This window comes from Lithobates pipiens, unplaced genomic scaffold (assembly GCF_037356315.1).
Source record: "Lithobates pipiens isolate NorthernLeopardFrog02 unplaced genomic scaffold, aLitPip1_a1.2 Scaffold_30, whole genome shotgun sequence".
NCBI lineage: Eukaryota > Metazoa > Chordata > Amphibia > Anura > Ranidae > Lithobates > Lithobates pipiens.
In genome coordinates this window covers 184,870,084-184,894,054 of record NW_027507791.1, presented here as the reverse complement: position 1 = coordinate 184,894,054, position 23,971 = coordinate 184,870,084, and the positions used below count along the sequence as shown (strand labels likewise).

General features: G+C 52.2%; 43 non-coding genes and 58 pseudogenes across 43 annotated transcripts; all 101 read left to right on the top strand.

Annotated features, from left to right (window-relative positions):
- Window positions 1–109: 109 nt before the first annotated feature.
- Window positions 110–228, top strand: LOC143945719 (5S ribosomal RNA; annotated as a pseudogene).
- A 109-nt stretch (window positions 229–337) lies between these two features.
- LOC143946267 (5S ribosomal RNA) lies at window positions 338–456 on the top strand (annotated as a pseudogene).
- A 109-nt stretch (window positions 457–565) lies between these two features.
- On the top strand, window positions 566–684 carry LOC143944432 (5S ribosomal RNA; annotated as a pseudogene).
- Window positions 685–793: 109 nt separating this feature from the next.
- LOC143945718 (5S ribosomal RNA) lies at window positions 794–912 on the top strand (annotated as a pseudogene).
- Window positions 913–1,021: 109 nt separating this feature from the next.
- LOC143946265 (5S ribosomal RNA) lies at window positions 1,022–1,140 on the top strand (annotated as a pseudogene).
- A 109-nt stretch (window positions 1,141–1,249) lies between these two features.
- LOC143944431 (5S ribosomal RNA) lies at window positions 1,250–1,368 on the top strand (annotated as a pseudogene).
- Window positions 1,369–1,695: 327 nt separating this feature from the next.
- LOC143948710 (5S ribosomal RNA) lies at window positions 1,696–1,814 on the top strand (annotated as a pseudogene).
- A 109-nt stretch (window positions 1,815–1,923) lies between these two features.
- LOC143946294 (5S ribosomal RNA) lies at window positions 1,924–2,032 on the top strand (annotated as a pseudogene).
- Window positions 2,033–2,141: 109 nt separating this feature from the next.
- LOC143946853 (5S ribosomal RNA) lies at window positions 2,142–2,260 on the top strand (annotated as a pseudogene).
- Window positions 2,261–2,369: 109 nt separating this feature from the next.
- Window positions 2,370–2,488, top strand: LOC143954421 (5S ribosomal RNA). Its single transcript, XR_013269414.1, has one exon. It is a non-coding gene; the product is annotated as a 5S ribosomal RNA (ribosomal RNA).
- Window positions 2,489–2,597: 109 nt separating this feature from the next.
- Window positions 2,598–2,716, top strand: LOC143950350 (5S ribosomal RNA). Its single transcript, XR_013265760.1, has one exon. It is a non-coding gene; the product is annotated as a 5S ribosomal RNA (ribosomal RNA).
- Window positions 2,717–2,825: 109 nt separating this feature from the next.
- LOC143952572 (5S ribosomal RNA) lies at window positions 2,826–2,944 on the top strand. The gene has a single exon (XR_013267736.1). It is a non-coding gene; the product is annotated as a 5S ribosomal RNA (ribosomal RNA).
- A 109-nt stretch (window positions 2,945–3,053) lies between these two features.
- Window positions 3,054–3,172, top strand: LOC143954621 (5S ribosomal RNA). Its single transcript, XR_013269595.1, has one exon. It is a non-coding gene; the product is annotated as a 5S ribosomal RNA (ribosomal RNA).
- A 109-nt stretch (window positions 3,173–3,281) lies between these two features.
- On the top strand, window positions 3,282–3,400 carry LOC143944580 (5S ribosomal RNA; annotated as a pseudogene).
- Window positions 3,401–3,509: 109 nt separating this feature from the next.
- LOC143943442 (5S ribosomal RNA) lies at window positions 3,510–3,628 on the top strand (annotated as a pseudogene).
- Window positions 3,629–3,737: 109 nt separating this feature from the next.
- On the top strand, window positions 3,738–3,856 carry LOC143944362 (5S ribosomal RNA; annotated as a pseudogene).
- Window positions 3,857–3,965: 109 nt separating this feature from the next.
- Window positions 3,966–4,084, top strand: LOC143944786 (5S ribosomal RNA; annotated as a pseudogene).
- Window positions 4,085–4,193: 109 nt separating this feature from the next.
- LOC143944973 (5S ribosomal RNA) lies at window positions 4,194–4,312 on the top strand (annotated as a pseudogene).
- Window positions 4,313–4,421: 109 nt separating this feature from the next.
- On the top strand, window positions 4,422–4,540 carry LOC143952121 (5S ribosomal RNA). Its single transcript, XR_013267329.1, has one exon. It is a non-coding gene; the product is annotated as a 5S ribosomal RNA (ribosomal RNA).
- A 109-nt stretch (window positions 4,541–4,649) lies between these two features.
- LOC143948698 (5S ribosomal RNA) lies at window positions 4,650–4,758 on the top strand (annotated as a pseudogene).
- Window positions 4,759–4,867: 109 nt separating this feature from the next.
- On the top strand, window positions 4,868–4,986 carry LOC143954292 (5S ribosomal RNA). The gene has a single exon (XR_013269297.1). It is a non-coding gene; the product is annotated as a 5S ribosomal RNA (ribosomal RNA).
- A 109-nt stretch (window positions 4,987–5,095) lies between these two features.
- Window positions 5,096–5,214, top strand: LOC143950275 (5S ribosomal RNA). The gene has a single exon (XR_013265692.1). It is a non-coding gene; the product is annotated as a 5S ribosomal RNA (ribosomal RNA).
- Window positions 5,215–5,324: 110 nt separating this feature from the next.
- LOC143946264 (5S ribosomal RNA) lies at window positions 5,325–5,443 on the top strand (annotated as a pseudogene).
- A 109-nt stretch (window positions 5,444–5,552) lies between these two features.
- LOC143944430 (5S ribosomal RNA) lies at window positions 5,553–5,671 on the top strand (annotated as a pseudogene).
- A 327-nt stretch (window positions 5,672–5,998) lies between these two features.
- On the top strand, window positions 5,999–6,117 carry LOC143948709 (5S ribosomal RNA; annotated as a pseudogene).
- Window positions 6,118–6,226: 109 nt separating this feature from the next.
- LOC143946292 (5S ribosomal RNA) lies at window positions 6,227–6,335 on the top strand (annotated as a pseudogene).
- Window positions 6,336–6,444: 109 nt separating this feature from the next.
- Window positions 6,445–6,563, top strand: LOC143946850 (5S ribosomal RNA; annotated as a pseudogene).
- Window positions 6,564–6,672: 109 nt separating this feature from the next.
- On the top strand, window positions 6,673–6,791 carry LOC143952416 (5S ribosomal RNA). The gene has a single exon (XR_013267595.1). It is a non-coding gene; the product is annotated as a 5S ribosomal RNA (ribosomal RNA).
- Window positions 6,792–6,900: 109 nt separating this feature from the next.
- On the top strand, window positions 6,901–7,019 carry LOC143950348 (5S ribosomal RNA). Its single transcript, XR_013265758.1, has one exon. It is a non-coding gene; the product is annotated as a 5S ribosomal RNA (ribosomal RNA).
- A 109-nt stretch (window positions 7,020–7,128) lies between these two features.
- Window positions 7,129–7,247, top strand: LOC143952571 (5S ribosomal RNA). Its single transcript, XR_013267735.1, has one exon. It is a non-coding gene; the product is annotated as a 5S ribosomal RNA (ribosomal RNA).
- A 109-nt stretch (window positions 7,248–7,356) lies between these two features.
- Window positions 7,357–7,475, top strand: LOC143954620 (5S ribosomal RNA). The gene has a single exon (XR_013269594.1). It is a non-coding gene; the product is annotated as a 5S ribosomal RNA (ribosomal RNA).
- Window positions 7,476–7,584: 109 nt separating this feature from the next.
- On the top strand, window positions 7,585–7,703 carry LOC143944579 (5S ribosomal RNA; annotated as a pseudogene).
- Window positions 7,704–7,812: 109 nt separating this feature from the next.
- Window positions 7,813–7,931, top strand: LOC143943440 (5S ribosomal RNA; annotated as a pseudogene).
- Window positions 7,932–8,040: 109 nt separating this feature from the next.
- On the top strand, window positions 8,041–8,159 carry LOC143944361 (5S ribosomal RNA; annotated as a pseudogene).
- Window positions 8,160–8,268: 109 nt separating this feature from the next.
- On the top strand, window positions 8,269–8,387 carry LOC143944785 (5S ribosomal RNA; annotated as a pseudogene).
- Window positions 8,388–8,496: 109 nt separating this feature from the next.
- LOC143946207 (5S ribosomal RNA) lies at window positions 8,497–8,615 on the top strand (annotated as a pseudogene).
- Window positions 8,616–8,724: 109 nt separating this feature from the next.
- LOC143948013 (5S ribosomal RNA) lies at window positions 8,725–8,843 on the top strand. Its single transcript, XR_013265357.1, has one exon. It is a non-coding gene; the product is annotated as a 5S ribosomal RNA (ribosomal RNA).
- A 109-nt stretch (window positions 8,844–8,952) lies between these two features.
- LOC143951319 (5S ribosomal RNA) lies at window positions 8,953–9,071 on the top strand. Its single transcript, XR_013266602.1, has one exon. It is a non-coding gene; the product is annotated as a 5S ribosomal RNA (ribosomal RNA).
- Window positions 9,072–9,180: 109 nt separating this feature from the next.
- Window positions 9,181–9,299, top strand: LOC143945875 (5S ribosomal RNA; annotated as a pseudogene).
- A 109-nt stretch (window positions 9,300–9,408) lies between these two features.
- Window positions 9,409–9,527, top strand: LOC143944360 (5S ribosomal RNA; annotated as a pseudogene).
- A 109-nt stretch (window positions 9,528–9,636) lies between these two features.
- Window positions 9,637–9,755, top strand: LOC143946449 (5S ribosomal RNA; annotated as a pseudogene).
- Window positions 9,756–9,864: 109 nt separating this feature from the next.
- On the top strand, window positions 9,865–9,983 carry LOC143952894 (5S ribosomal RNA). The gene has a single exon (XR_013268027.1). It is a non-coding gene; the product is annotated as a 5S ribosomal RNA (ribosomal RNA).
- Window positions 9,984–10,092: 109 nt separating this feature from the next.
- Window positions 10,093–10,211, top strand: LOC143950729 (5S ribosomal RNA). The gene has a single exon (XR_013266069.1). It is a non-coding gene; the product is annotated as a 5S ribosomal RNA (ribosomal RNA).
- Window positions 10,212–10,320: 109 nt separating this feature from the next.
- On the top strand, window positions 10,321–10,439 carry LOC143944249 (5S ribosomal RNA; annotated as a pseudogene).
- Window positions 10,440–10,548: 109 nt separating this feature from the next.
- Window positions 10,549–10,667, top strand: LOC143950327 (5S ribosomal RNA). Its single transcript, XR_013265739.1, has one exon. It is a non-coding gene; the product is annotated as a 5S ribosomal RNA (ribosomal RNA).
- Window positions 10,668–10,776: 109 nt separating this feature from the next.
- Window positions 10,777–10,895, top strand: LOC143945888 (5S ribosomal RNA; annotated as a pseudogene).
- Window positions 10,896–11,004: 109 nt separating this feature from the next.
- Window positions 11,005–11,123, top strand: LOC143947892 (5S ribosomal RNA; annotated as a pseudogene).
- Window positions 11,124–11,232: 109 nt separating this feature from the next.
- On the top strand, window positions 11,233–11,351 carry LOC143945155 (5S ribosomal RNA; annotated as a pseudogene).
- A 109-nt stretch (window positions 11,352–11,460) lies between these two features.
- Window positions 11,461–11,579, top strand: LOC143951536 (5S ribosomal RNA). The gene has a single exon (XR_013266800.1). It is a non-coding gene; the product is annotated as a 5S ribosomal RNA (ribosomal RNA).
- A 109-nt stretch (window positions 11,580–11,688) lies between these two features.
- On the top strand, window positions 11,689–11,807 carry LOC143946820 (5S ribosomal RNA; annotated as a pseudogene).
- Window positions 11,808–11,916: 109 nt separating this feature from the next.
- Window positions 11,917–12,035, top strand: LOC143950173 (5S ribosomal RNA). The gene has a single exon (XR_013265600.1). It is a non-coding gene; the product is annotated as a 5S ribosomal RNA (ribosomal RNA).
- A 110-nt stretch (window positions 12,036–12,145) lies between these two features.
- Window positions 12,146–12,264, top strand: LOC143945003 (5S ribosomal RNA; annotated as a pseudogene).
- Window positions 12,265–12,373: 109 nt separating this feature from the next.
- Window positions 12,374–12,492, top strand: LOC143947320 (5S ribosomal RNA; annotated as a pseudogene).
- Window positions 12,493–12,601: 109 nt separating this feature from the next.
- Window positions 12,602–12,720, top strand: LOC143952650 (5S ribosomal RNA). Its single transcript, XR_013267806.1, has one exon. It is a non-coding gene; the product is annotated as a 5S ribosomal RNA (ribosomal RNA).
- Window positions 12,721–12,830: 110 nt separating this feature from the next.
- Window positions 12,831–12,949, top strand: LOC143954323 (5S ribosomal RNA). The gene has a single exon (XR_013269325.1). It is a non-coding gene; the product is annotated as a 5S ribosomal RNA (ribosomal RNA).
- A 109-nt stretch (window positions 12,950–13,058) lies between these two features.
- On the top strand, window positions 13,059–13,177 carry LOC143953652 (5S ribosomal RNA). Its single transcript, XR_013268713.1, has one exon. It is a non-coding gene; the product is annotated as a 5S ribosomal RNA (ribosomal RNA).
- A 109-nt stretch (window positions 13,178–13,286) lies between these two features.
- Window positions 13,287–13,405, top strand: LOC143949342 (5S ribosomal RNA; annotated as a pseudogene).
- A 109-nt stretch (window positions 13,406–13,514) lies between these two features.
- LOC143943722 (5S ribosomal RNA) lies at window positions 13,515–13,633 on the top strand (annotated as a pseudogene).
- A 109-nt stretch (window positions 13,634–13,742) lies between these two features.
- LOC143946600 (5S ribosomal RNA) lies at window positions 13,743–13,860 on the top strand (annotated as a pseudogene).
- Window positions 13,861–13,969: 109 nt separating this feature from the next.
- LOC143953587 (5S ribosomal RNA) lies at window positions 13,970–14,088 on the top strand. Its single transcript, XR_013268655.1, has one exon. It is a non-coding gene; the product is annotated as a 5S ribosomal RNA (ribosomal RNA).
- Window positions 14,089–14,197: 109 nt separating this feature from the next.
- Window positions 14,198–14,316, top strand: LOC143948317 (5S ribosomal RNA; annotated as a pseudogene).
- Window positions 14,317–14,426: 110 nt separating this feature from the next.
- On the top strand, window positions 14,427–14,545 carry LOC143954208 (5S ribosomal RNA). Its single transcript, XR_013269221.1, has one exon. It is a non-coding gene; the product is annotated as a 5S ribosomal RNA (ribosomal RNA).
- A 109-nt stretch (window positions 14,546–14,654) lies between these two features.
- Window positions 14,655–14,773, top strand: LOC143945798 (5S ribosomal RNA; annotated as a pseudogene).
- Window positions 14,774–14,882: 109 nt separating this feature from the next.
- LOC143949630 (5S ribosomal RNA) lies at window positions 14,883–15,001 on the top strand (annotated as a pseudogene).
- Window positions 15,002–15,110: 109 nt separating this feature from the next.
- On the top strand, window positions 15,111–15,229 carry LOC143951176 (5S ribosomal RNA). Its single transcript, XR_013266472.1, has one exon. It is a non-coding gene; the product is annotated as a 5S ribosomal RNA (ribosomal RNA).
- Window positions 15,230–15,338: 109 nt separating this feature from the next.
- Window positions 15,339–15,457, top strand: LOC143952447 (5S ribosomal RNA). The gene has a single exon (XR_013267623.1). It is a non-coding gene; the product is annotated as a 5S ribosomal RNA (ribosomal RNA).
- A 109-nt stretch (window positions 15,458–15,566) lies between these two features.
- LOC143953450 (5S ribosomal RNA) lies at window positions 15,567–15,685 on the top strand. Its single transcript, XR_013268531.1, has one exon. It is a non-coding gene; the product is annotated as a 5S ribosomal RNA (ribosomal RNA).
- A 109-nt stretch (window positions 15,686–15,794) lies between these two features.
- LOC143949739 (5S ribosomal RNA) lies at window positions 15,795–15,903 on the top strand (annotated as a pseudogene).
- A 109-nt stretch (window positions 15,904–16,012) lies between these two features.
- Window positions 16,013–16,131, top strand: LOC143954401 (5S ribosomal RNA). Its single transcript, XR_013269396.1, has one exon. It is a non-coding gene; the product is annotated as a 5S ribosomal RNA (ribosomal RNA).
- A 109-nt stretch (window positions 16,132–16,240) lies between these two features.
- On the top strand, window positions 16,241–16,349 carry LOC143947675 (5S ribosomal RNA; annotated as a pseudogene).
- Window positions 16,350–16,458: 109 nt separating this feature from the next.
- Window positions 16,459–16,577, top strand: LOC143948691 (5S ribosomal RNA; annotated as a pseudogene).
- Window positions 16,578–16,686: 109 nt separating this feature from the next.
- On the top strand, window positions 16,687–16,805 carry LOC143944713 (5S ribosomal RNA; annotated as a pseudogene).
- Window positions 16,806–16,914: 109 nt separating this feature from the next.
- LOC143952598 (5S ribosomal RNA) lies at window positions 16,915–17,033 on the top strand. The gene has a single exon (XR_013267760.1). It is a non-coding gene; the product is annotated as a 5S ribosomal RNA (ribosomal RNA).
- A 109-nt stretch (window positions 17,034–17,142) lies between these two features.
- Window positions 17,143–17,261, top strand: LOC143950614 (5S ribosomal RNA). Its single transcript, XR_013265965.1, has one exon. It is a non-coding gene; the product is annotated as a 5S ribosomal RNA (ribosomal RNA).
- A 109-nt stretch (window positions 17,262–17,370) lies between these two features.
- LOC143945622 (5S ribosomal RNA) lies at window positions 17,371–17,489 on the top strand (annotated as a pseudogene).
- Window positions 17,490–17,598: 109 nt separating this feature from the next.
- On the top strand, window positions 17,599–17,717 carry LOC143944218 (5S ribosomal RNA). The gene has a single exon (XR_013265007.1). It is a non-coding gene; the product is annotated as a 5S ribosomal RNA (ribosomal RNA).
- A 109-nt stretch (window positions 17,718–17,826) lies between these two features.
- LOC143952903 (5S ribosomal RNA) lies at window positions 17,827–17,945 on the top strand. The gene has a single exon (XR_013268035.1). It is a non-coding gene; the product is annotated as a 5S ribosomal RNA (ribosomal RNA).
- A 109-nt stretch (window positions 17,946–18,054) lies between these two features.
- On the top strand, window positions 18,055–18,173 carry LOC143944898 (5S ribosomal RNA; annotated as a pseudogene).
- Window positions 18,174–18,282: 109 nt separating this feature from the next.
- Window positions 18,283–18,401, top strand: LOC143944014 (5S ribosomal RNA; annotated as a pseudogene).
- Window positions 18,402–18,510: 109 nt separating this feature from the next.
- LOC143946977 (5S ribosomal RNA) lies at window positions 18,511–18,629 on the top strand (annotated as a pseudogene).
- A 109-nt stretch (window positions 18,630–18,738) lies between these two features.
- Window positions 18,739–18,857, top strand: LOC143947532 (5S ribosomal RNA; annotated as a pseudogene).
- Window positions 18,858–18,966: 109 nt separating this feature from the next.
- LOC143945542 (5S ribosomal RNA) lies at window positions 18,967–19,085 on the top strand (annotated as a pseudogene).
- Window positions 19,086–19,194: 109 nt separating this feature from the next.
- Window positions 19,195–19,313, top strand: LOC143943466 (5S ribosomal RNA; annotated as a pseudogene).
- Window positions 19,314–19,422: 109 nt separating this feature from the next.
- LOC143951768 (5S ribosomal RNA) lies at window positions 19,423–19,541 on the top strand. Its single transcript, XR_013267009.1, has one exon. It is a non-coding gene; the product is annotated as a 5S ribosomal RNA (ribosomal RNA).
- A 109-nt stretch (window positions 19,542–19,650) lies between these two features.
- On the top strand, window positions 19,651–19,769 carry LOC143947593 (5S ribosomal RNA; annotated as a pseudogene).
- Window positions 19,770–19,878: 109 nt separating this feature from the next.
- On the top strand, window positions 19,879–19,997 carry LOC143954339 (5S ribosomal RNA). Its single transcript, XR_013269340.1, has one exon. It is a non-coding gene; the product is annotated as a 5S ribosomal RNA (ribosomal RNA).
- A 111-nt stretch (window positions 19,998–20,108) lies between these two features.
- Window positions 20,109–20,227, top strand: LOC143943480 (5S ribosomal RNA). Its single transcript, XR_013264939.1, has one exon. It is a non-coding gene; the product is annotated as a 5S ribosomal RNA (ribosomal RNA).
- A 109-nt stretch (window positions 20,228–20,336) lies between these two features.
- LOC143951808 (5S ribosomal RNA) lies at window positions 20,337–20,455 on the top strand. Its single transcript, XR_013267045.1, has one exon. It is a non-coding gene; the product is annotated as a 5S ribosomal RNA (ribosomal RNA).
- Window positions 20,456–20,564: 109 nt separating this feature from the next.
- On the top strand, window positions 20,565–20,683 carry LOC143951558 (5S ribosomal RNA). Its single transcript, XR_013266819.1, has one exon. It is a non-coding gene; the product is annotated as a 5S ribosomal RNA (ribosomal RNA).
- Window positions 20,684–21,009: 326 nt separating this feature from the next.
- LOC143950967 (5S ribosomal RNA) lies at window positions 21,010–21,128 on the top strand. Its single transcript, XR_013266283.1, has one exon. It is a non-coding gene; the product is annotated as a 5S ribosomal RNA (ribosomal RNA).
- Window positions 21,129–21,448: 320 nt separating this feature from the next.
- Window positions 21,449–21,567, top strand: LOC143954996 (5S ribosomal RNA). Its single transcript, XR_013269775.1, has one exon. It is a non-coding gene; the product is annotated as a 5S ribosomal RNA (ribosomal RNA).
- A 109-nt stretch (window positions 21,568–21,676) lies between these two features.
- LOC143954312 (5S ribosomal RNA) lies at window positions 21,677–21,795 on the top strand. The gene has a single exon (XR_013269315.1). It is a non-coding gene; the product is annotated as a 5S ribosomal RNA (ribosomal RNA).
- Window positions 21,796–21,904: 109 nt separating this feature from the next.
- Window positions 21,905–22,023, top strand: LOC143949104 (5S ribosomal RNA; annotated as a pseudogene).
- Window positions 22,024–22,143: 120 nt separating this feature from the next.
- On the top strand, window positions 22,144–22,262 carry LOC143943944 (5S ribosomal RNA; annotated as a pseudogene).
- A 109-nt stretch (window positions 22,263–22,371) lies between these two features.
- On the top strand, window positions 22,372–22,490 carry LOC143944169 (5S ribosomal RNA; annotated as a pseudogene).
- Window positions 22,491–22,600: 110 nt separating this feature from the next.
- On the top strand, window positions 22,601–22,719 carry LOC143953870 (5S ribosomal RNA). The gene has a single exon (XR_013268912.1). It is a non-coding gene; the product is annotated as a 5S ribosomal RNA (ribosomal RNA).
- Window positions 22,720–22,828: 109 nt separating this feature from the next.
- Window positions 22,829–22,937, top strand: LOC143948637 (5S ribosomal RNA; annotated as a pseudogene).
- Window positions 22,938–23,046: 109 nt separating this feature from the next.
- LOC143951557 (5S ribosomal RNA) lies at window positions 23,047–23,165 on the top strand. Its single transcript, XR_013266818.1, has one exon. It is a non-coding gene; the product is annotated as a 5S ribosomal RNA (ribosomal RNA).
- A 326-nt stretch (window positions 23,166–23,491) lies between these two features.
- On the top strand, window positions 23,492–23,610 carry LOC143946876 (5S ribosomal RNA). The gene has a single exon (XR_013265251.1). It is a non-coding gene; the product is annotated as a 5S ribosomal RNA (ribosomal RNA).
- Window positions 23,611–23,719: 109 nt separating this feature from the next.
- Window positions 23,720–23,838, top strand: LOC143950544 (5S ribosomal RNA). The gene has a single exon (XR_013265901.1). It is a non-coding gene; the product is annotated as a 5S ribosomal RNA (ribosomal RNA).
- A 109-nt stretch (window positions 23,839–23,947) lies between these two features.
- LOC143945635 (5S ribosomal RNA) overlaps window positions 23,948–23,971 on the top strand; it is a 120-nt pseudogene continuing 96 nt past the window's right edge.

The following is a 23,971-nucleotide window of genomic DNA, read 5'->3' as shown; positions in this document are numbered from 1 at the left end:
TTTTTCCATTATGTTGTTGGCTTTGGCGACCTGCTGTATTTTTCCTCTCGATTGCCCGAGGTGACCACCTTGGCTTTTGTCAAGAGAGTTGTAAGTAGGGTGCAAGATCGCCTACGGCCACATCACCATGAATGCGCACGATCTCGTCTTATCTCGGATGCTAAGCAGGGTCGGGCCTGGTTAGTACCTGGATGGGAGACCACCTGGGAATGCCAGGTGCCGTAGGCTTTTTTCCATTATGTTGTTGGCTTTGGCGACCTGCTGTATTTTTCCTCTCGTTTGCCCGAGGTGACCACCTTGGCTTTTGTCAAGAGAGTTGTAAGTAGGCTGCAAGATCGCCTACAGCCACATCACCCTGAATGCGCTCGATCTCGTCTGACGTCGGATGCTAAGCAGGGTTGTGCCTGGTTAATACCTGGATGGGAGACCGCCTGGGAATACCAGGTGCCGTAGGCTTTTTTCCATTATGTTGTTGGCTTTGGCGACCTGCTGTATTTTTCCTCTCGATTGCCCGAGGTGACCACCTTGGCTTTTGTCAAGAGAGTTTTAAGTAGGGTGCAAGATTGCCTACGGCTACATCACCATGAATGCGCTCGATCTCGTCTGATCTTGGTTGCTAAGCAGGGTCGGGCCTGGTTAGTACCTGGATGGGAGACCGCCTGGGAATACCGGGTGCCGTAGGCTTTTTTCCATTATGTTGTTGGCTTTGGCGACCTGCTGTATTTTTCCTCTCGATTGCCCGAGGTGACCACCTTGGCTTTTGTCAAGAGAGTTGTAAGTAGGGTGCAAGATCGCCTACGGCCACATCACCATGAATGCGCACGATCTCGTCTTATCTCGGATGCTAAGCAGGGTCGGGCCTGGTTAGTACCTGGATGGGAGACCACCTGGGAATGCCAGGTGCCGTAGGCTTTTTTCCATTATGTTGTTGGCTTTGGCGACCTGCTGTATTTTTCCTCTCGTTTGCCCGAGGTGACCACCTTGGCTTTTGTCAAGAGAGTTGTAAGTAGGCTGCAAGATCGCCTACAGCCACATCACCCTGAATGCGCTCGATCTCGTCTGACGTCGGATGCTAAGCAGGGTTGTGCCTGGTTAATACCTGGATGGGAGACCGCCTGGGAATACCAGGTGCCGTAGGCTTTTTTCCATTATGTTGTTGGCTTTGGCGACCTGCTGTATTTTTCCTCTCGATTGCCCGAGGTGACCACCTTGGCTTTTGTCAAGAGAGTTTTAAGTAGGGTGCAAGATTGCCTACGGCTACATCACCATGAATGCGCTCGATCTCGTCTGATCTTGGTTGCTAAGCAGGGTCGGGCCTGGTTAGTACCTGGATGGGAGACCGCCTGGGAATACCGGGTGCCGTAGGCTTTTTTCCATTATGTTGTTGGCTTTGGCGACCTGCTGTATTTTTCCTCTCGATTGCCCGAGGTGACTACCTTGGCTTTTGTCAAGAGAGTTGTAAATAGGGTGCAAGATCGCCTACGGCCACATTACCCTGAGTGCGCTCGTTCTCGTATGCAAAGCAGGGTCGGGCCTGGTTGGTACCTGGATGGGAGGCCGCCTGGGAATACCAGGTGCCGTAGGCTTTTTTCCATTATGTTGTTGGCTTTGGCGACCTGCTGTATTTTTCCTCTCCATTGCCTGAGGTGACCACCTTGGCTTTTGTCAAGAGAGTTGTAAGTAGGGTGCAAGATCGCCTACGGCCACATCACCCTGAATGCGCTCTATCTCGTCTGATCTCAGATGCTAAGCAGGGTCCGTCCTGGTTAGTACCTGGATGGGAGACCGCCTGGGAATACCAGGTGCCGTAAGCTTTTTTCCATTATGTTGTTGGCTTTGGCGACCTGCTGTATTTTTCCTCTCGATTGCCCGAGGTGACCACCTTGGCTTTTGTCAAGAGAGTTGTAAGTAGGGTGCAAGATCGCCTACGGCCACATCACCCTGAATGCGCTCGATCTCGGATGCTAAGCAGGGTCGGGCCTGGTTAGTACCTGGATGGGAGACCGCCTGGGAATACCAGGTGCCGTAGGCTTTTTTCCATTATGTTGTTGGCTTTGGCGACCTGCTGTATTTTTCCTCTCGATTGCCCGAGGTGACCACCTTGGCTTTTGTCAAGAGAGTTGTAAGTAGGGTGTAAAGTCATCTTCGGCCACATCACCCTGAATGCGCTCGATCTCGTCTGATCTCGGATGCTAAGCAGGGTCGGGCCTGGTTAGTACCTGGATGGGAGAACGCCTGGAAATACCAGGTGCCGTAGGCTTTTTTCCATTATGTTGTTGGCTTTGGCGACCTGCTGTATTTTTCCTCTCGCTTGCCCGAGGTGACCACCTTGGCTTTTGTCAAGAGAGTTGTAAGTAGGATACAAGATCGCCTATGGCCACATCACCCTGAATGCGCTCGATCTCATCTGATCTCAGATGCTAAGCAGGGTCGGGCCTGGTTAGTACCTGGAAGGGAGACCGTCTGGGAATACCAGGTGCCGTAGGCTTTTTTCCATTATGTTGTTGGCTTTGGCGACCTGCTGTATTTTTCCTCTCGATTGCCCGAGGTGACCACCTTGGCTTTTGTCAAGAGAGTTGTAAGTAGGATGGAAGATCGCCTACGGCCACATCACCCTGAATGCGCTCGATCTCGTCTGATCTCGGATGCTAAGCAGGGTCGGGCCTGGTTAGTACCTGGATGGGAGACCGCCTGGGAATACCAGGTACCGTAGGCTTTTTTCCATTATGTTGTTGGCTTTGGCGACCTGCTGTATTTTCCCTCTCGATTGCCCGAGGTGACCACCTTGGCTTTTGTCAAGAGAGTTGTAAGTAGGGTGCAAGATTTCCTACGGCCACATCACCCTGAATGCGCTCGATTTCGTCTGATCTCGGATGCTAAGCAGGGTCGGGCCTGGTTAGTACCTGGATGGGAGACCGCCTGGGAATACCAGGTGCTGTAGGCTTTTTTCCATTATGTTGTTGGCTTTGGCGACCTGCTTTATTTCTCCTCTCTATTGCCCGAGGTGACCACCTTGGCTTTTTTCAAGAGAGTTGTAAGTAGGGTGCAAGATCGCCTACAGCCATATCACCCTGAATGTGCTCAATCTCGTCTGATCTCGGATGCTAAGCAGGGTCGGGCCTGGTTAGTACCTGGATGGGAGACCGCCTGGGAATACCAGGTGCCGTAGGCTTTTTTCCATTATGTTGTTGGCTTTGGCGACCTGCTGTATTTTTCCTCTCGATTGCCCGAGGTGACCACCTTGGCTTTTGTAAAGAGAGTTGTAAGTAGGTTGCAAGATCGCCTACAGCCACATCACCCTGAATGCACTCGATCTCGTCTGATCTCGGATGCTAAGCAGGGTCTGGCCTGGTTAGTACCTGGATGGCAGACCGCCTGGGAATACCAGGTGCCGTAGGCTTTTTTCCATTATGTTGTTGGCTTTGGCGACCTGCTGTATTTTTCCTCTCGATTGCCCGAGGTGACCACCTTGGCTTTTGTCAAGAGAGTTGTAAGTAGGGTGCAAGATCGCCTACGGCCACATCACCCTGAATGCGCTCGATCTCGTCTGATCTCGGATGCTAAACAGGGTCGGGCCTGGTTAGTACCTGGATGGCAGACCGCCTGGGAATACCAAGTGCCGTAGGCTTTTTTCCATTATGTTGTTGGCTTTGGCGACCTGCTGTATTTTTCCTCTCGATTGCCCGAGGTGACCACCTTGGCTTTTGTCAAGAGAGTTGTAAGTAGGATGCAAGATCGCCTACGGCCACATCACCCTGAATGCGCTCGATCTTGTCTGATCTCGGATGCTAAGCAGGGTCGGGCCTGGTTAGTACCTGGATGGGAGACCGCCTGGGAATACCATGTACCGTAGGCTTTTTTCCATTATGTTGTTGGCTTTGGCGACCTGCTGTATTTTCCCTCTCGATTGCCCGAGGTGACCACCTTGGCTTTTGTCAAGAGAGTTGTAAGTAGGGTGCAAGATTTCCTACGGCCACATCACCCTGAATGCGTTTGATCTCGTCTGATCTCAGATGCTAAGCAGGGTCTGGCCTGGATAGTACCTGGATGGGAGACCGCCTGGGAATACCAGGTGCCGTAGGCTTTTTTCCATTATGTTGTTGGCTTTGGCGACCTGCTGTATTTTTCCTCTCTATTGCCCGAGGTGACCACCTTGGCTTTTGTCAAGAGAGTTGTAAGTATGGTGAAAGATTCCTTATGGCCACATCACCCTGAATGCGCTCGATCTCGTCTGATCTCGGATGCTAAGCAGCGTCGGGCCTGGTTAGTACCTGGATGGGAGACCGCCTGGGAATACCGGGTGCCGTAGGCTTTTTTCCATTATGTTGTTGGCTTTGGCGACCTGCTATATTTTTCCTCTCGATTGCCCGAGGTGACCACCTTGGCTTTTGTCAAGAGAGTTGTAAGTAGGGTGCAAGATCGCCTAAGGCCACATCACCCTGAATGCGCTCGATCTCGTCTGATCTCGGATGCTAAGCAGGGTCGGGCCTGGTTAGTACCTGGATGGGAGACCGCCTGGGAATACCAGGTGCCGTAGGCTTTTTTCCATTATGTTGTTGGCTTTGGCGACCTGCTATATTTTACCTCTCGATTGCCCGAGGTGACCACCTTGGCTTTTGTCAAGAGAGTTGTAAGTAGGGTGCAAGATCGCCTACGGCCACATCACCCTGAAAGCGCTCGATCTTGTATGCTAAGCAGGGTTGGGCCTGGTTGGTACCTGGATGGGAGACCGCCTGGGAATAACAGGTGCCGTAGGCTTTTTTCAATTATGTTGTTGGCTTTGGCGACCTGCTGTATTTTTCCTCTCGATTGCCCGAGGTGACCACCTTGGCTTTTGTCAAGAGAGTTCTAAGTAGGGTGCAAGATTGCCTACGGCCACATCACCCTGAATGCGCTCGATCTCGTCTGATCTCAGATGCTAAGCAGGGTTGGGCCTGGTTAGTACCTGGATGGGAGACCGCCTGGGAATACCGGGTGCCGTAGCCTTTTTTCCATTATGTTGTTGGCTTTGGCGACCTGCTGTATTTTTCCTCTCCATTGCCTGAGGTGACCACCTTGGCTTTTGTCAAGAGAGTTGTAAGTAGGGTGCAAGATCGCCTACGGCCACATCACCCTGAATGCGCTTGATCTCGTCTGATCTCGGATGCTAAGCAGGGTCGGGCCTGGTTAGTACCTGGATGGGAGACCGCCTGGGAATACCAGGTGCCGTAGGCTTTTTTTCCATTATGTTGTTGGCTTTGGCGACCTGCTGTATTTTTCCTCTCGTTTGCCCGAGGTGACCACCTTGGCTTTTGTCAAGAGAGTTATAAGTAGGCTGCAAGATCGCCTACAGCCACATCACCCTGAATGCGCTCGATCTCGTCTGACGTCGGATGCTAAGCAGGGTTGTGCCTGGTTAATACCTGGATGGGAGACCGCCTGGGAATACCAGGTGCCGTAGGCTTTTTTCCATTATGTTGTTGGCTTTGGCGACCTGCTGTATTTTTCCTCTCGATTGCCCGAGGTGACCACCTTGGCTTTTGTCAAGAGAGTTTTAAGTAGGGTGCAAGATTGCCTACGGCTACATCACCATGAATGCGCTCGATCTCGTCTGATCTTGGTTGCTAAGCAGGGTCGGGCCTGGTTAGTACCTGGATGGGAGACCGCCTGGGAATACCGGGTGCCGTAGGCTTTTTTCCATTATGTTGTTGGCTTTGGCGACCTGCTGTATTTTTCCTCTCGATTGCCCGAGGTGACTACCTTGGCTTTTGTCAAGAGAGTTGTAAATAGGGTGCAAGATCGCCTACGGCCACATTACCCTGAGTGCGCTCGTTCTCGTATGCAAAGCAGGGTCGGGCCTGGTTGGTACCTGGATGGGAGGCCGCCTGGGAATACCAGGTGCCGTAGGCTTTTTTCCATTATGTTGTTGGCTTTGGCGACCTGCTGTATTTTTCCTCTCCATTGCCTGAGGTGACCACCTTGGCTTTTGTCAAGAGAGTTGTAAGTAGGGTGCAAGATCGCCTACGGCCACATCACCCTGAATGCGCTCTATCTCGTCTGATCTCAGATGCTAAGCAGGGTCCGTCCTGGTTAGTACCTGGATGGGAGACCGCCTGGGAATACCAGGTGCCGTAAGCTTTTTTCCATTATGTTGTTGGCTTTGGCGACCTGCTGTATTTTTCCTCTCGATTGCCCGAGGTGACCACCTTGGCTTTTGTCAAGAGAGTTGTAAGTAGGGTGCAAGATCGCCTACGGCCACATCACCCTGAATGCGCTCGATCTCGGATGCTAAGCAGGGTCGGGCCTGGTTAGTACCTGGATGGGAGACCGCCTGGGAATACCAGGTGCCGTAGGCTTTTTTCCATTATGTTGTTGGCTTTGGCGACCTGCTGTATTTTTCCTCTCGATTGCCCGAGGTGACCACCTTGGCTTTTGTCAAGAGAGTTGTAAGTAGGGTGTAAAGTCATCTTCGGCCACATCACCCTGAATGCGCTCGATCTCGTCTGATCTCGGATGCTAAGCAGGGTCGGGCCTGGTTAGTACCTGGATGGGAGAACGCCTGGAAATACCAGGTGCCGTAGGCTTTTTTCCATTATGTTGTTGGCTTTGGCGACCTGCTGTATTTTTCCTCTCGCTTGCCCGAGGTGACCACCTTGGCTTTTGTCAAGAGAGTTGTAAGTAGGATACAAGATCGCCTATGGCCACATCACCCTGAATGCGCTCGATCTCATCTGATCTCAGATGCTAAGCAGGGTCGGGCCTGGTTAGTACCTGGATGGGAGACCGTCTGGGAATACCAGGTGCCGTAGGCTTTTTTCCATTATGTTGTTGGCTTTGGCGACCTGCTGTATTTTTCCTCTCGATTGCCCGAGGTGACCACCTTGGCTTTTGTCAAGAGAGTTGTAAGTAGGATGGAAGATCGCCTACGGCCACATCACCCTGAATGCGCTCGATCTCGTCTGATCTCGGATGCTAAGCAGGGTCGGGCCTGGTTAGTACCTGGATGGGAGACCGCCTGGGAATACCAGGTACCGTAGGCTTTTTTCCATTATGTTGTTGGCTTTGGCGACCTGCTGTATTTTCCCTCTCGATTGCCCGAGGTGACCACCTTGGCTTTTGTCAAGAGAGTTGTAAGTAGGGTGCAAGATTTCCTACGGCCACATCACCCTGAATGCGCTCGATTTCGTCTGATCTCGGATGCTAAGCAGGGTCGGGCCTGGTTAGTACCTGGATGGGAGACCGCCTGGGAATACCAGGTGCTGTAGGCTTTTTTCCATTATGTTGTTGGCTTTGGCGACCTGCTTTATTTCTCCTCTCTATTGCCCGAGGTGACCACCTTGGCTTTTTTCAAGAGAGTTGTAAGTAGGGTGCAAGATCGCCTACAGCCATATCACCCTGAATGTGCTCAATCTCGTCTGATCTCGGATGCTAAGCAGGGTCGGGCCTGGTTAGTACCTGGATGGGAGACCGCCTGGGAATACCAGGTGCCGTAGGCTTTTTTCCATTATGTTGTTGGCTTTGGCGACCTGCTGTATTTTTCCTCTCGATTGCCCGAGGTGACCACCTTGGCTTTTGTAAAGAGAGTTGTAAGTAGGTTGCAAGATCGCCTACAGCCACATCACCCTGAATGCACTCGATCTCGTCTGATCTCGGATGCTAAGCAGGGTCTGGCCTGGTTAGTACCTGGATGGCAGACCGCCTGGGAATACCAGGTGCCGTAGGCTTTTTTCCATTATGTTGTTGGCTTTGGCGACCTGCTGTATTTTTCCTCTCGATTGCCCGAGGTGACCACCTTGGCTTTTGTCAAGAGAGTTGTAAGTAGGGTGCAAGATCGCCTACGGCCACATCACCCTGAATGCGCTCGATCTCGTCTGATCTCGGATGCTAAACAGGGTCGGGCCTGGTTAGTACCTGGATGGCAGACCGCCTGGGAATACCAAGTGCCGTAGGCTTTTTTCCATTATGTTGTTGGCTTTGGCGACCTGCTGTATTTTTCCTCTCGATTGCCCGAGGTGACCACCTTGGCTTTTGTCAAGAGAGTTGTAAGTAGGATGCAAGATCGCCTACGGCCACATCACCCTGAATGCGCTCGATCTTGTCTGATCTCGGATGCTAAGCAGGGTCGGGCCTGGTTAGTACCTGGATGGGAGACCGCCTGGGAATACCATGTACCGTAGGCTTTTTTCCATTATGTTGTTGGCTTTGGCGACCTGCTGTATTTTCCCTCTCGATTGCCCGAGGTGACCACCTTGGCTTTTGTCAAGAGAGTTGTAAGTAGGGTGCAAGATTTCCTACGGCCACATCACCCTGAATGCGTTTGATCTCGTCTGATCTCAGATGCTAAGCAGGGTCTGGCCTGGATAGTACCTGGATGGGAGACCGCCTGGGAATACCAGGTGCCGTAGGCTTTTTTCCATTATGTTGTTGGCTTTGGCGACCTGCTGTATTTTTCCTCTCTATTGCCCGAGGTGACCACCTTGGCTTTTGTCAAGAGAGTTGTAAGTATGGTGAAAGATTCCTTATGGCCACATCACCCTGAATGCGCTCGATCTCGTCTGATCTCGGATGCTAAGCAGGGTCGTGCCTGGTTAGTACCTGGATGGGAGACAGCCTGGGAATACCAGGTGCCATAGGCTTTTTTCCATTATGTTGTTGGCTTTGGCGACCTGCTCTATTTTTCCTCTCGATTGCCCGAGGTGACCACCTTGGCTTTTGTCAAGAGAGTTGTAAGTAGAGCGCAAGATTGCCTACGGCCACATCACCCTGAATGCGCTCGATCTCGTCTGATCTCGGAAGGTAAGCAGGGTCGGGCCTGGTTAGTACCTGGATGGGAGACCGCCTGGGAATACCAGGTGCCGTAGGCTTTTTTCCATTATGTTGTTGGCTTTGGCGACCTGCTGTATTTTCCCTCTCGATTGCCCGAGGTGACCACCTTGGCTTTTGTCAAGAGAGTTGTAAGTAGGGTGCAAGATTGCCTATGGCCACATCACCCTGAATGCGCTCGATCTCGTCTGATCTCGGATGCTAAGCAGGGTCGGGCCTGGTTAGTACCTGGATGGGAGACCGCCTGGGAATAACAGGTGCCGTAGGCTTTTTTCCATTATGTTGTTGGCTTTGGCGACCTGCTGTATTTTTCCTCTCGATTGCCCGAGGTGACCACCTTGGCTTTTGTCAAGAGAGTTGTAAGTGGGATGCAAGATCGCCTACGGCCACATCACACTGAATGCGCTCGATCTCGTCTGATCTCGGATGCTAAGCAGGGTCGGGCCTGGTTGTTACCTGGATGGGAGACCGCCTGGGAATACCAGGTGCCGTAAGCTTTTTTTCATTATGTTGTTGGCTTTGGCGACGTGCTGTATTTTTCCTCTCCATTGCCCGAGGTGACCACCTTGGCTTTTGTCAAGAGAGTTGTAAGTAGGATGCAAGATCGCCTACGGCCACATCACCCTGAATGCGCTCGATCTTGTCTGATCTCGGATGCTAAGCAGGGTCGGGCCTGGTTAGTACCTGGATGGGAGACCGCCTGGGAATACCATGTACCGTAGGCTTTTTTCCATTATGTTGTTGGCTTTGGCGACCTGCTGTATTTTCCCTCTCGATTGCCCGAGGTGACCACCTTGGCTTTTGTCAAGAGAGTTGTAAGTAGGGTGCAAGAGTTCCTACGGCCACATCACCCTGAATGCGTTCGATCTCGTCTGATCTCAGATGCTAAGCAGGGTCTGGCCTGGATAGTACCTGGATGGGAGACCGCCTGGGAATACCAGGTGCCGTAGGCTTTTTTCCATTATGTTGTTGGCTTTGGCGACCTGCTGTATTTTTCCTCTCTATTGCCCGAGGTGACCACCTTGGCTTTTGTCAAGAGAGTTGTAAGTAGAGCGCAAGATCGCCTACGGCCACATCACCCTGAATGCGCTCGATCTCGTCTGATCTCGTAAGCTAAGCAGGGTCGGGCCTGGTTAGTACCTGGATGGGAGACCGCCTGGGAATACCAGGTGCCGTAGGCTTTTTTCCATTATGTTGTTGACTTTGGCGACCTGCTGTATTTTCCCTCTCGATTGCCCGAGGTGACCACCTTGGCTTTTGTCAAGAGAGTTGTAAGTAGGGTGCAAGATTGCCTATGGCCACATCACCCTGAATGCGCTCGATCTCGTCTGATCTCGGATGCTAAGCAGGGTTGGGCCTGGTTAGTACCTGGATGGGAGACCGCCTGGGAATAACAGGTGCCGTAGGCTTTTTTCCATTATGTTGTTGGCTTTGGCGACCTGCTGTATTTTTCCTCTCTATTGCCCGAGGTGACCACCTTGGCTTTTGTCAAGAGAGTTGTAAGTAGGATGCAAGATCGCCTACGGCCACATCACACTGAATGCGCTCGATCTCGTCTGATCTCGGATGCTAAGCAGGGTCGGGCCTGGTTGTTACCTGGATGGGAGACCGCCTGGGAATACCAGGTGCCGTAGGCTTTTTTTCATTATGTTGTTGGCTTTGGCGACCTGCTGTATTTTTCCTCTCCATTGCCCGAGGTGACCACCTTGGCTTTTGTCAAGAGAGTTGTAAGTAGGGTGCAAGATTGCCTACGGCCACATCACCCTGAATGCACTCGATCTCGTCTGATCTCGGATGCTAAGCAGGGTCAGGCCTGGTTAGTACCTGGATGGGAGACCGCCTGGGAATACCAGGTGCCGTAGGCTTTTTTCCATTATGTTGTTGGCTTTGGCGACCTGCTGTATTTTTCCTCTCGGTTGCCCGAGGTGACCAACCTAGCTTTTGTCAAGAGAGTTGTAAGTAGGGTGCAAGATCGCCTACGGCCACATCATGCTGAATGCGCTCGATCTCGTCTGATCTCGGATGCTAAGCAGGGTCGGGCCTGGTTAGTATCTGGATGGGAGACCACCTGGGAATACCAGGTGCTGTATTCTTTTTTCCATTATGTTGTTGGCTTTGGCGACCTGCTGTATTTTTCCTCTCGATTGCCCGAGGTGACCACCTTGGCTTTTGTCAAGAGAGTTGTAAGTAGGGTGCATGATTGCCTACAGCCACATCACCCTGAATGCGCTCAATCTCGTCTGATTTCGGATGCTAAGCAGGGTCGGGCCTGGTTAGTACCTGGATGGGAGACAGCTTGGGAATACCAGGTGCCGTAGGCTTTTTTCCATTATGTTTTTGGCTTTGGCGACCTGCTGTATTTTTCCTATCGTTTGCCTGAGGTGACCACCTTGGCTTTTGTCAAGAGAGTTGTAAGTAGGATGCAAGATTGCCTACGGCCACATCACCCTGAATGCGCTCGATCTCGTCTGATCTCGGATGCTAAGCAGTTTCGGGCCTGGTTAGTACCTGGATGGGAGACCGCCTGGGAATACCAGGTGCCGTAGCCTTTTTTCCATTATGTTGTTGGCTTTGGCGACCTGCTGTATTTTTCCTCTCGATTGCCCGAGGTGACCAGCTTGGCTTTTGTCAAGAGAGTTGTAAGTAGGCTGCAAGATCGCCTACAGCCACATCACCCTGGATGCGCTCGATCTCGTCTGATCTCGGATGCTAAGCAGGGTCGGGCCTGGTTAGTACCTGGATGGGAGACCGCCTGGGAATACCAGGTGCCGTAGGCTTTTTTCCATTATGTTGTTGGCTTTGGTGACCTGCTGTATTTTTCCTCTCGATTGCCCGAGGTGACCACCTTGGCTTTTGTCAAGAGAGTTGTAAGTAGGGTGCAAGATCGGCTAGGGCCACATCACCCTGAATGTGCTTGATCTCGTCTGATCTCGGATGCGAAGCAGGATCGGGCCTGGTTAGTACCTGGATGGGAGACCTCCTGGGAATACCAGGTGCCGTAGGCTTTTTTCCATTATGTTGTTGGCTTTGGCGATCTGCTGTATTTTTCCCCTCGATTGCCCGAGGTGACCACCTTGGCTTTTGTCAAGAGAGTTGTAAGTAGGGTGCAAGATCGCCTACGGCCACATCACCCTGAATGCGCTCGATCTCGTCTGATCTCGGATGCCAAGCAGGGTCGGGCCTGGTTAGTACCTGGATGGGAGACCGCCTGGGAATACCAGGTGCCGTAGGCTTTTTTCCATTATGTTGTTGGCTTTGGCGACCTGTTGTATTTTTCCTCTCGATTGCCCGAGGTGACCACCTTGGCTTTTGTCAAGAGAGTTGTAAGTAGGGTGCAAAGACTGCCTACGGCCACATCACCCTGAATGCGCTCGATCTCGTCTGATCTCGGATTCTAAGCAGGGTTGGGCCTGGTTAGTACCTGGATGGGAGAACGCCTGGGAATACTAGGTGCCGTAGGCTTTTTTCCATTATGTTGTTGGCTTTGGCGACCTGCTGTATTTTTCCTCTCGATTGCCCGAGGTGACCACCTTGGCTTTTGTCAAGAGAGTTGTAAGTAGGGTGCTAGATCGCCTACTGCCACATCACCCTGAATGCGCTCGATCTCGTCTGATCTCGGATGCTAAGCAGGGTCGTGCCTGGTTGGTACCTGGATGGGAGACCGCCTGATAATACCAGGTGCCGTAGGCTTTTTTCCATTATGTTGTTGGCTTTGGCGACCTGCTGTATTTTTCCCCTCGATTGCCCGAGGTGACCACCTTGGCTTTTGTCAAGAAAGTTGTAAGTAGGGTGCAAGATCGCCTACGGCCACATCACCCTGAATGCGCTCGATCTCGTCTGATCTCGGATGCCAAGCATGGTCGGGCCTGGTTAGTACCTGGATGGGAGACCGCCTGGGAATACCAGGTGCCGTAGGCTTTTTTCCATTATGTTGTTGGCTTTGGCGACCTTTTGTATTTTTCCTCTCGATTGCCCGAGGTGACCACCTTGGCTTTTGTCAAGAGAGTTGTAAGTAGGGTGCAAAGATTGCCTACGGCCACATCACCCTGAATGCGCTCAATCTCATCTGATCTTGGATGCTAAGCAGGGTTGGGCCTGGTTAGTACCTGGATGGGAGAACGCCTGGGAATACTAGGTGCCGTAGGCTTATTTCCATTATGTTGTTGGCTTTGGCGACCTGCTGTATTTTTCCTCTCGATTGCCCGAGGTGACCACCTTGGCTTTTGTCAAGAGAGTTGTAAGTAGGGTGCAAGATCGCCTACGGCCACATCACCCTGAATGCGCTCGATCTCGTCTGATCTCGGATGCTAAGCAGGGTCGGGCCTGGTTAGTACCTGGATGGGAGACTGCCTGCGAATACCAGGTGCTGTAGGCTTTTTTCCATTATGTTGTTGGCTTTGGCGACCTGCTGTATTTTTCCTCTCTATTGCCCGAGGTGACCACCTTGGCTTTTGTCAAGAGAGTTGTAAGTAGGGTGCAAAGCCGCCTACAGCCAGAACACCCTGAATGCGCTCTATCTCGTCTGATCTCGGATGCTAAGCAGGGTCGGGCCTGGTTAGTACCTGGATGGGAGACCGCCTGGGGATACCAGGTGCCTTAAGCTTTTTTCCATTATGTTGTTGGCTTTGGCGACCTGCTGTATTTTTCCTCTCGATTGCCCGAGGTGACCACCTTGGCTTTTGTCAAGAGAGTTGTAAGTAGGGTGCAAGATCGCCTACAGCCACATCACCCTGAATGCGCTCGATCTCGTCTGATCTCGGATGCTAAGCAGGGTCGGGCCTGGTTAGTACCTGGATGGGAGATCGCCTGGGAATACTAGGTGCCGTAGGCTTTTTTCCATTATATTGTTGGCTTTGGCGACCTGCTGTATTTTTCCTCTCGATTGCCCGAGGTGACCACCTTGGCTTTTGTCAAGAGAGTTGTAAGTAGGGTGCAAGATCGCCTACGCCACATCACCCTGAACGCACTCGATCTCGTCTAATCTCGAATGCTAAGCAGGGTCGGGCCTGGTTAGTACCTGGAGGGGAGACCGCCTGGGAATACCAGGTGCCGTAGGCTTTTTTCCATTATGTTGTTGGCTTTGGCGACCTGCTGCATTTTTCCTCTTGATTGCCCGAGGTGACCACCTTGGCTTTTGTCAAGAGAGTTGTAAGTAGGGTGCAAGATCGCCTACGGCCACATCACCCTGAATGCGCTCGATCTCGTCTGATCTCGGATGCTAAGCAGGGTCGGGCCTGGTTAGTACCTGGATGGGAGACCGCCTGGGAATACCAGGTGCCGTAGGCTTTTTTCCATTATGTTGTTGGCTTTGGCGACCTGCTGTATTTTTCCTCTCGATTGCCCGAGGTGACCACCTTGGCTTTTGTCAAGAGAGTTGTAAGTAGGGTGCAAGATCGCCTACTGCCACATCACCATGAATGCGCTCAATCTTGTCTGATCTCGGATGCTAAGCAGGGTCGGGCCTGGTTAGTACCTGGATGGGAGACCGCCTGGGAAAACCAGGTGCCATAGGCTTATTTTCCATTATGTTGTTGGCTTTGGCGACCTGCTGTATTTTTCCTCTCGATTGCCCGAGGTGACCACCTTGGCTTTTGTCAAGAGAGTTGTAAGTAGGGTGTAAGATCACCTACGGCCACATCACCCTGAATGCGCTCGATCTCGTCTGATCTTGGATGCTAAGCAGGGTCGGGCCTGGTTTGTACCTGGATGGGAGACCGCCTGGGAATACCAGGTGCCGTAGGCTTTTTTCCATTATGTTGTTGGCTTTGGCGACCTGCTGTATTTTTCCTCTCGATTGCCCGAGGTGACCACCTTGGCTTTTGTCAAGAGAGTTGTAAGTAGGGTGCAAGATCGCCTACGGCCACATCTCCCTGAATGGACTCGATCTCGTCTGATCTCGGATGCTAAGCAGGGTCGGGCCTGGTTAGTACCTGGATGGGAGACGGCCTGGGAATACCAGGTGCCGTAGCCTTTTTTCCATTATGTTGTTGGCTTTGGCGACCTGCTGTATTTTTCCTCTCGATTGCCCGAGGTGACCACCTTGGCTTTTGTCAAGAGAGTTGTAAGTAGGGTGCAGGATTGCCTACGGCAACATCACCCTGTATGCACTCAATCTCATCTGATTTCAGATGCTAAGCAGGGTCAGGCCTGGTTAGCACCTGGATGGGAGACCGCCTGGGAATACCAGGCGCCGCAGGCCCCCTTCCATTATGTTGTTGGCTTTGGCGACCTGCTGTATTTTTCCTCTCGATTGCCCGAGGTGACCACCTTGGCTTTTGTCAAGAGAGTTGTAAGTAGGGTGCAAGATTGCCTACGGCCACATCACCCTGAATGCGCTCGATCTCATCTGATCTCGGACGCTAAGCAGGGTCGGGCCTGGTTAGTACCTGGATGGGAGACCGCCTGGGAATACCAGGTGCCGTAGGCTTTTTTCCATTATGTTGTTGGCTTTGGCGACCTGCTGTATTTTTCCTCTCAATTGCCCGAGGTGACCACCTTGGCTTTTGTCAAGAGAGTTGTAAGTAGGGTGCAAGATTGCCTACGGCCACATCTCCCTGAATGCGCTCGATCTCGTCTGATCTCGGATGCTAAGCAGGGTCGGGCCTGGTTTGTACCTGGATGGGAGACCTCCTGGGAATACCAGGTGCCGTCGGCTTTTTTCCATTATGTTGTTGGCTTTGGCGACCTGCTGTATTTTTCCTCTCCATTGCCCGAGGTGACCACCTTGGCTTTTGTCAAGAGAGTTGTAAGTAGGGTGCAAGATCGCTTACGGCCACATCACCCTGAATGCATTTGATCTCATCTGATCTCGGATGCTAAGCAGGGTCGGGCCTGGTTAGTACCTGGATGGGAGACCGCCTGGGAATACTAGGTGCCGTAGGCTTTTTTCCATTATGTTGTTGGCTTTGGCGACCTGCTGTATTTTTCCTCTCGATTGCCCGAGGTGACCACCATGGCTTTTGTCAAGAGAGTTGTAAGTAGGGTGCAAGATCGCCTGCAAACACATCACCCTGAATGCGCTCGATCTCGGATGCTAAGCAGGGTCGGGCCTGGTTAGTACCTGGATGGGAGACCGCCTGGGAATACCAGGTGCCGTAGGCTTTTTTCCATTATGTTGTTGGCTTTGGCGACCTGCTGTATTTTTCCTCTCGATTGCCCGAGGTGACCACCTTGGCTTTTGTCAAGAGAGTTGTAAGTAGGGTGCAAGATCGCCTACGGCCACATCACCATGAATGCGCTCAATCTCGTCTGATCTCGGATGCTAAGCAGGGTCGGGCCTGGTTAGTACCTGGATGGGAGACCGCCTGGGAATACCAGGTGCCGTAGGCTTTTTTCCATTATGTTGTTGGCTTTGGCGACCTGCTGTATTTTTCCTCTCGATTGCCCGAGGTGACCACCTTGGCTTTTGTCAAGAGAGTTGTAAGTAGGATGCAAGATAGCCTATGGCCACATCACCCTGAATGCGCTCGATCTCGGATGCTAAGCAGGGTCGTGCCTGGTTAGTACCTGGATGGGAGACCGCCTGGGAATACCAGGTGCTGTAGGCTTTTTTCCATTATGTTGTTGGCTTTGGCGACCTGCTGTATTTTTCCTCTCGATTGCCCGAGGTGACCACCTTGGCTTTTGTCAAGAGAGTTGTAAGTAGAGTGCAAGATCGCCTACGGCCACATTATCCTGAATGCGCTCGATCTCGTCTCATCTCAGTTTCTAAGCAGGGTCGGGCCTGGTTAGTACCTGGATGGGAGACCGCCTGGGAATACCAGGTGCCGTAGGCTTTTTTACATTATGTTTTTGGCTTTGGCGACCTGCTGTATTTTTCCTCTCTATTGCCCGAGGTGACCACCTTGGCTTTTGTCAAGAGAGTTGTAAGTAGGGTGCAAGATCGCCTACGGCCACATCACCCTGAATGCGCTCGTTCTCGTCTGATTTCGGATGCTAAGCAGGGTCGGGCCTGGTTAGTACCTGGATGGGAGACCGCCTGCGAATACCAGGTGCCGTAGGCTTTTTTCCATTATGTTGTTGGCTTTGGCGACCTGCTGTATTTTTCCTCTCGATTGCCCGAAGTGACCACCTTGGCTTTTGTCAAGAGAGTTGTAAGTAGGGTGCAAGATCGCCTACAGCCGCATCACCCTGAATGCGCTCGATCTCATCTGATCTCGGATGCTAAGCAGGGTCGGGCCTGGTTAGTACCTGGATGGGAGACCGCCTGGGAATACCAGGTGCCGTAGGCTTTTTTCCATTATGTTGTCGGCTTTGGCGACCTGCTGTATTTTTCCTCTCGATTGCCCGAGGTGACCACCTTGGCTTTTGTCAAGAGAGTTGTAAGTAGGGTGCAAGATCGCCTACGGCCACATCACCCTGAATGCGCTCGAACTCGTCTGATCTCGGATGCTAAGCAGGGTCGGGCCTGGTTAGTACCTGGATGGGAGACCGCCTGGGAATACCAGGTGCCGTAGGCTTTTTTCCATTATGTTGTTGGCTTTGGCGACCTGCTGTATTTTTCCTCTCGATTGCCCGAGGTGACCACCTTGGCTTTTGTCAAGAGAGTTGTAAGTAGGGTGCAAGATTGCCTACGGCCACATCACCCTGAATGCGCTCGACCTCATCTGATCTCGGATGCTGAGCAGGGTCGGGCCTGGTTAGTACCTGGATGGGAGACAGCCTGGGAATACCAGGTGCCGTAGGCTTTTTTCCATTATGTTGTTGGCTTTGGCGACCTGCTGTATTTTTCCTCTCGATTGCCCGAGGTGACCACCTTGGCTTTTGTCAAGAGAGTTGTAAGTAGGGTGCAAGATCGCCTACGGCCACATCACCCTGAATGCGCTCGATCTCGTCTGATCTCGGATGCTAAGCAGGGTCGGGCCTGGTTAGTACCTGGATGGGAGACCGCCTGGGAATACCAGGTGCCGTAGGCATTTTTCCATTATGTTGTTGGCTTTGGCGACCTGCTGTATTTTTCCTCTCGATTGCCCGAGGTGACCACCTTGGCTTTTGTCAAGAGAGTTGTAAGTAGGGTGCAAGATTGCCTACGGCCACATCACCCTGAATGCGCTCGACCTCGTCTGATCTCGGATGCTAAGTAGGGTCGGGCCTGGTTAGTACCTGGATGGGAGACCGCCTGGGAATACCAGGTGCCGTAGGCTTTTTTCCATTATGTTGTTGGCTTTGGCAACCTGCTGTATTTTTCCTCTCGATTGCCCGAGGTGACCACCTTGGATTTTGTCAAGAGAGTTGTTAGTAGGCTGCAAGATCGCCTACGGCCACATCACCCTGAATGCGCTCGATGTCCTCTGATCTCGGATGCTAAGCAGGGTCGGGCCTGGTTAGTACCTGGATGGGAGACTGCCTGGGAATACCAGGTGCCGTAGGCTTTTTTCCATTATGTTGTTGGCTTTGGCGACCTGCTGTATTTTTCCTCTCGATTGCCCGAGGTGACCACCTTGGCTTTTGTCAAGAGAGTTGTAATTAGGGTGCAAGATTGCCTACGGCCACATCACCCTGAATGCGCTCGACCTCGTCTGATCTCGGATGCTAAGCAGGGTCGGGCCTGGTTAGTACCTGGACGGGAGACCGCCTGGAAATACCAGGTGCCGTAGGCTTTTTTCCATTATGTTGTTGGCTTTGGCAACCTGCTGTATTTTTCCTCTCGATTGCCCGAGGTGACCACCTTGGATTTTGTCAAGAGAGTTGTTAGTAGGGTGCAAGATCGCCTACGGCCACATCACCCTGAATGCGCTCGATGTCCTCTGATCTCGGATGCTAAGCAGGGTCGGGCCTGGTTAGTACCTGGATGGGAGACTGCCTGGGAATACGAGGTGCCGTAGGCTTTTTTCCATTATGTTGTTGGCTTTGGCGACCTGCGGTATTTTTCCTCTCGATTGCCCGAGGTGACCACCTTGGCTTTTGTCAAGAGAGTTGTTAGTAGGGTGCAAGATCGCCTACGGCCACATCACCCTGAATGCGCTCTATCTCGTCTGATCTCGGATGCTAAGTGGCATCGGGCCTGGTTAGTACCTGGATGGGAGACCGCCTGGGAATACCAGGTGCCGTAGGCTTTTTTCCATTATGTTGTTGGCTTTGGCGACCTGCTGTATTTTTCCTCTCAATTGCCCGAGGTGACCACCTTGGCTTTTGTCAAGAGAGTTGTAAGTAAGGTGCAAGATCGCCTACGGCCACATCACCCTGAATGCGCTCGATCTCATCTTATCTCGGATGCTAAGCAGGGTCGGGCCTGGTTGGTACCTGGATGGGAGACCGCCTGGGAATACCAGGAGTCGTAGGCTTTTTTCCATTATGTTGTTGGCTTTGGCGACCTGCTGTATTTTTCCTCTCGATTGCCCGAGGTGACCACCTTGGCTTTTGTCAAGAGAGTTGTAAGTAGGGTGCAAGATTGCCTTCGGCCACATCACCCTGAATGCACTCAATCTCGTCTGATCTCGGATGCTAAGCAGGGTCGGGCCTGGTTAGTACCTGGATGGGAGACCGCCTGGGAGTACCAGGTGCCGTGGGCTTTTTTCCATTATGTTGTTGGCTTTGGCGACCTGCTGTATTTTTTCTCTCGATTGCCCGAGGTGACCACCTTGGCTTTTGTCAAGAGAGTTGTAAGTAGGGTGCAAGATCGCCTACGGCCACATCAGCCTGAATGCGCTCGATCTCGTCTGATCTCGGATGCTAAGCAGGGTCGGGCCTGGTTAGTACCTGGATGGGAGACCGCCTGGGAATACCAGGTGCCGTAGGCTTTTTTCCATTATGTTGTTGGCTTTGGCAACCTGCTGTATTTTTCCTCTCGATTGCCCGAGGTGACCACCTTGGCTTTTGTCAAGAGAGTTGTAAGTAGGGTGCAAGATAGCCTACGGCCACATCACCCTGAATGCGCTCGATCTCGTCTGATTTCGGATGCAAAGCAGGATCGGGCCTGGTTAGTACCTGGATGGGAGACCGCCTGGGAATACCACGTGCCGCAGGCTTCTTTCCATTATGTTGTTGGCTTTGACGACCTGCTGTATTTTTCCTCTCGATTGCCCGAGGTGACCACCTTGGCTTTTGTCAAGAGAGTTGTAAGTAGGGTGCAAGATCGCCTATGGCCACATCACCCTGAATGCGCTCGATCTTGTCTGATCTCGGATGCTAAGCAGGGTCGGGCCTGGTTAGTACCTGGATGGGAGACCGCCTGGGAATACCAGGTGCCGTCGGCTTTTTTTCCATTATGTTGTTGGCTTTGGCGACCTGCTGTATTTATCCTCCCGATTGCCCGAGGTGACCACCTTGGCTTTTGTCAAGAGAGTTGTAAGTAGGGTGCAAAGATTGCCTACGGCCACATCACCCTGAATGCGCTCGATCTCGTCTGATCTCGGATGCTAAGCAGGGTCGGGCCTGGTTAGTACCTGGATGGGAGACCGCCTGGGAATTCCAGGTGCCGTAGGCTTTTTTCCATTATGTTGTTGGCTTTGGCGACCTGCTGTATTTTTCCTCTCGATTGCCCGAGGTGACCACCTTGGCTTTTGTCAAGAGAGTTGTAAGTAGGGTGCAAGATCGCCTATGGCCACATCACCCTGAATGCGCTCGATCTCATCTGATCTCGGATGCTAAGCAGGGTCGGCCCTGGTTAGTACCTGGATGGGAGACCGCCTGGGAATACCAGGTGCCGTAGGCTTTTTTCCATTATGTTGTTGGCTTTAGCGACCTGCTGTATTTTTCCTCTCGATTGCCCGAGGTGACCACCTTGGCTTTTGTCAAGAGAGTTGTAAGTAGGGCGCAAGACCGCCTACGGCCACATCACCCTGAATGCGCTCGATCTCGTCTGATCTCGGATGCTAAGCAGGGTCGGGCCTGGTTAGTCCCTGGATGGGAGACCGCCTGGGAATACCAGGTGCCGTAGGCTTTTTTCCATTATGTTGTTGGCTTTAGCGACCTGCTGTATTTTTCCTCTCGATTGCCCGAGGTGACCACCTTGGCTTTTGTCAAGAGAGTTGTAAGTAGGGTGCAAGACCGCCTACGGCCATATCACCCTGAATGCGCTCGATCTTGTCTGATCTCGGATGCTAAGCAGGGTCGGGCCTGGATGGGAGACCGCCTGGGAATACTAGGTGCCGTAGGCTTTTTTCCATTATGTTGTTGGCTTTGGCGACCTGCTGTATTTTTCCTCTCGATTGCCCGAGGTGACCACCTTGGCTTTTGTCAAGAGAGTTGTAAGTAGGTAGCAAGATCGCCTACGGCCACATCACCATGATTGCGCTCGATCTCATCTGATCTCGGATGCTAAGCAGGGTCGGGCCTGGTTAGTACCTGGATGGGAGACCGCCTGGGAATACCAGGTGCCGTAGGCTTTTTTCCATTACGTTGTTGGCTTTGGCGACCTGCTGTATTTTTCCTCTCGATTGCCCGAGGTGACCACCTTGGCTTTTGTCAAGAGAGTTGTAAATAGGGTGCAAGATCGCCTACGGCCACATTAGCCTTAATGCGCTCGTATGCTAAGCAGGGTCGGGCTGGTTGGTACCTGGATGGGAGGCCGCCTGGGAATACCAGGTGCCGTAGGCTTTTTTCCATTATGTTGTTGGCTTTGGCGACCTGCTGTATTGTTCCTCTCCATTGCCTGAGGTGACCACCTTGGCTTTTGTCAAGAGAGTTGTAGGTAGGGTGCAAGATCGCCTATGGCCACATCACCCTGAATGCGCTCGATCTCATCTGATCTCGGATGCTAAGCAGGGTCGGGCCTGGTTAGTACCTGGATGGGAGACCGCCTGGGAATACCAGGTGCCGTAGGCTTTTTTCCATTATGTTGTTGGCTTTGGCGACCTGCTGTATTTTTCCTCTCGATTGCCCGAGGTGACCACCTTGGCTTTTGTCAAGAGAGTTGTAAGTAGGGTGCAAGATCGCCTACGGCCACATCACCCTGAATGCGCTCGATCTCGTCTGATCTCGGATGCTAAGCAGGGTCGGGCCTGGTTAGTACCTGGATGGTAGACCGCCTGGGAATACCGGGTGCGGTAGGCTTTTTTCCATTATGTTGTTGGCTTTGGCGACCTGCTGTATTTTTCCTCTTGATTGCCCGAGGTGACCACCTTGGCTTTTGTCAAGAGAGTTGTAAGTAGGGTGTAAGATCATCTACGGCCACATCACCCTGAATGCGCTTGATCTCGTCTGATCTCGGATGCTAACCAGGGTCGGGCTTGGTTAGGAGCTGGATGGGATACCGCCTGGGAATACTAGGTGCCGTAGACTTTTTTCCATTATGTTGTTGGCTTTGGCGACCTGCTGTATTTTTCCTCTCCATTGCCCGAGGTGACCACCTTGGCTTTTGTCAAGAGAGTTGTAAGTAGGTTGTAAGTAGGTTGCAAGATTGCCTACAGCCACATCACCCTGAATGCGCTCGATCTCGTCTGATCTAGGATGCTAAGCAGGGTCGGGCCTGGTTAGTACCTGGATGGGAGACCGCCTGGGAATACCAGGTGCCGTAGGCTTTTTTCCATTATGTTGTTGGCTTTGGCGACCTGCTGTATTTTTCCTCTCGATTGCCCGAGGTGACCACCTTGGCTTTTGTCAAGAGAGTTGTAAGTAGGGTGTAAGATTGCCTATGGCCACATCACCCTGAATGCGCTCGATCTCATCTGATCTTGGATTCCAAGCAGGGTCGGGCCTGGTTAGTACCTGGATGGGAGACCGCCTGGGAATACCAGGTGCCGTAGGCTTTTTTCCATTATGTTGTTGGCTTTGGCGACCTGCTGTATTTTTCCTCTCGATTGCCCGAGGTAACCACCTTGGCTTTTGTCAAGAGAGATGTAAGTAGGGTGCAAAGATTGCCTACGGCCACATCACCCTGAATGCGCTCGATCTCGTCTGATCTTGGATGCTAAGCAGGGTCGGGCCTGGTTAGTACCTGGATGGGAGACCGCCTGGGAATACCAGGTGCGGTAGGCTTTTTTCCATCATGTTGTTGGTTTTGGCGACCTGCAGTATTTTTCCTCTCGTTTGCCCGAGGTGATCACCTTGGCTTTTGTCAAGAGAGTTGTAAGTAGGGTGCAAGCTCGCCTATGGCCACATCACCCTGAATGTGCTCGATCTCGGATGCTAAGCAGGGTCGGCCCTGGTTAGTACCTGGATGGGAGACCGCCTGGGAATACCAGGTGCCGTAGGCTTTTTTCCATTATGTTGTTGGCTTTAGCGACCTGCTGTATTTTTCCTCTCGATTGCCCGAGGTGACCACCTTGGCTTTTGTCAAGAGAGTTGTAAGTAGGGCGCAAGACCGCCTACGGCCACATCACCCTGAATGCGCTCGATCTCGTCTGATCTCGGATGCTAAGCAGGGTCGGGCCTGGTTAGTCCCTGGATGGGAGACCGCCTGGGAATACCAGGTGCCGTAGGCTTTTTTCCATTATGTTGTTGGCTTTAGCGACCTGCTGTATTTTTCCTCTTGATTGCCCGAGGTGACCACCTTGGCTTTTGTCAAGAGAGTTGTAAGTAGGGTGCAAGACCGCCTACGGCCATATCACCCTGAATGCGCTCGATCTTGTCTGATCTCGGATGCTAAGCAGGGTCGGGCCTGGATGGGAGACCGCCTGGGAATACTAGGTGCCGTAGGCTTTTTTCCATTATGTTGTTGGCTTTGGCGACCTGCTGTATTTTTCCTCTCGATTGCCCGAGGTGACCACCTTGGCTTTTGTCAAGAGAGTTGTAAGTAGGGTGCAAGATCGCCTACGGCCACATCACCCTGAATGCGCTCGATCTCTTCTGATCTCGGATGCTAAGCAGGGTCGGGCCTGGTTAGTACCTGGATGGGAGACCGCCTGGGAATACCAGGTGCCGTAGGCTTTTTTCCATTATGTTGTTGGCTTTGGCGACCTGCTGTATTTTTCCTCTCGATTCCCCGAGGTGACCACCTTGGCTTTTGTCAAGAGAGTTGTAAGTAGGATGCAAGATCGCCTACGGCCACATCACCCTGAATGCGCTCGATCTCGTCTGATCTCGGATGCTAAGCAGGGTCGGGCCTGGTTAGTACCTGGATGGGAGACCGCCTGGGAATACTAGGTGCCGTAGGCTTTTTTCCATTATGTTGTTGGCTTTGGCGACCTGCTGTATTTTTCCTCTCGATTGCCCGAGGTGACCACCTTGGCTTTTGTCAAGAGAGTTGTAAGTAGGGTGCAAGATTGCCTACGGCCACATCACCCTGAAT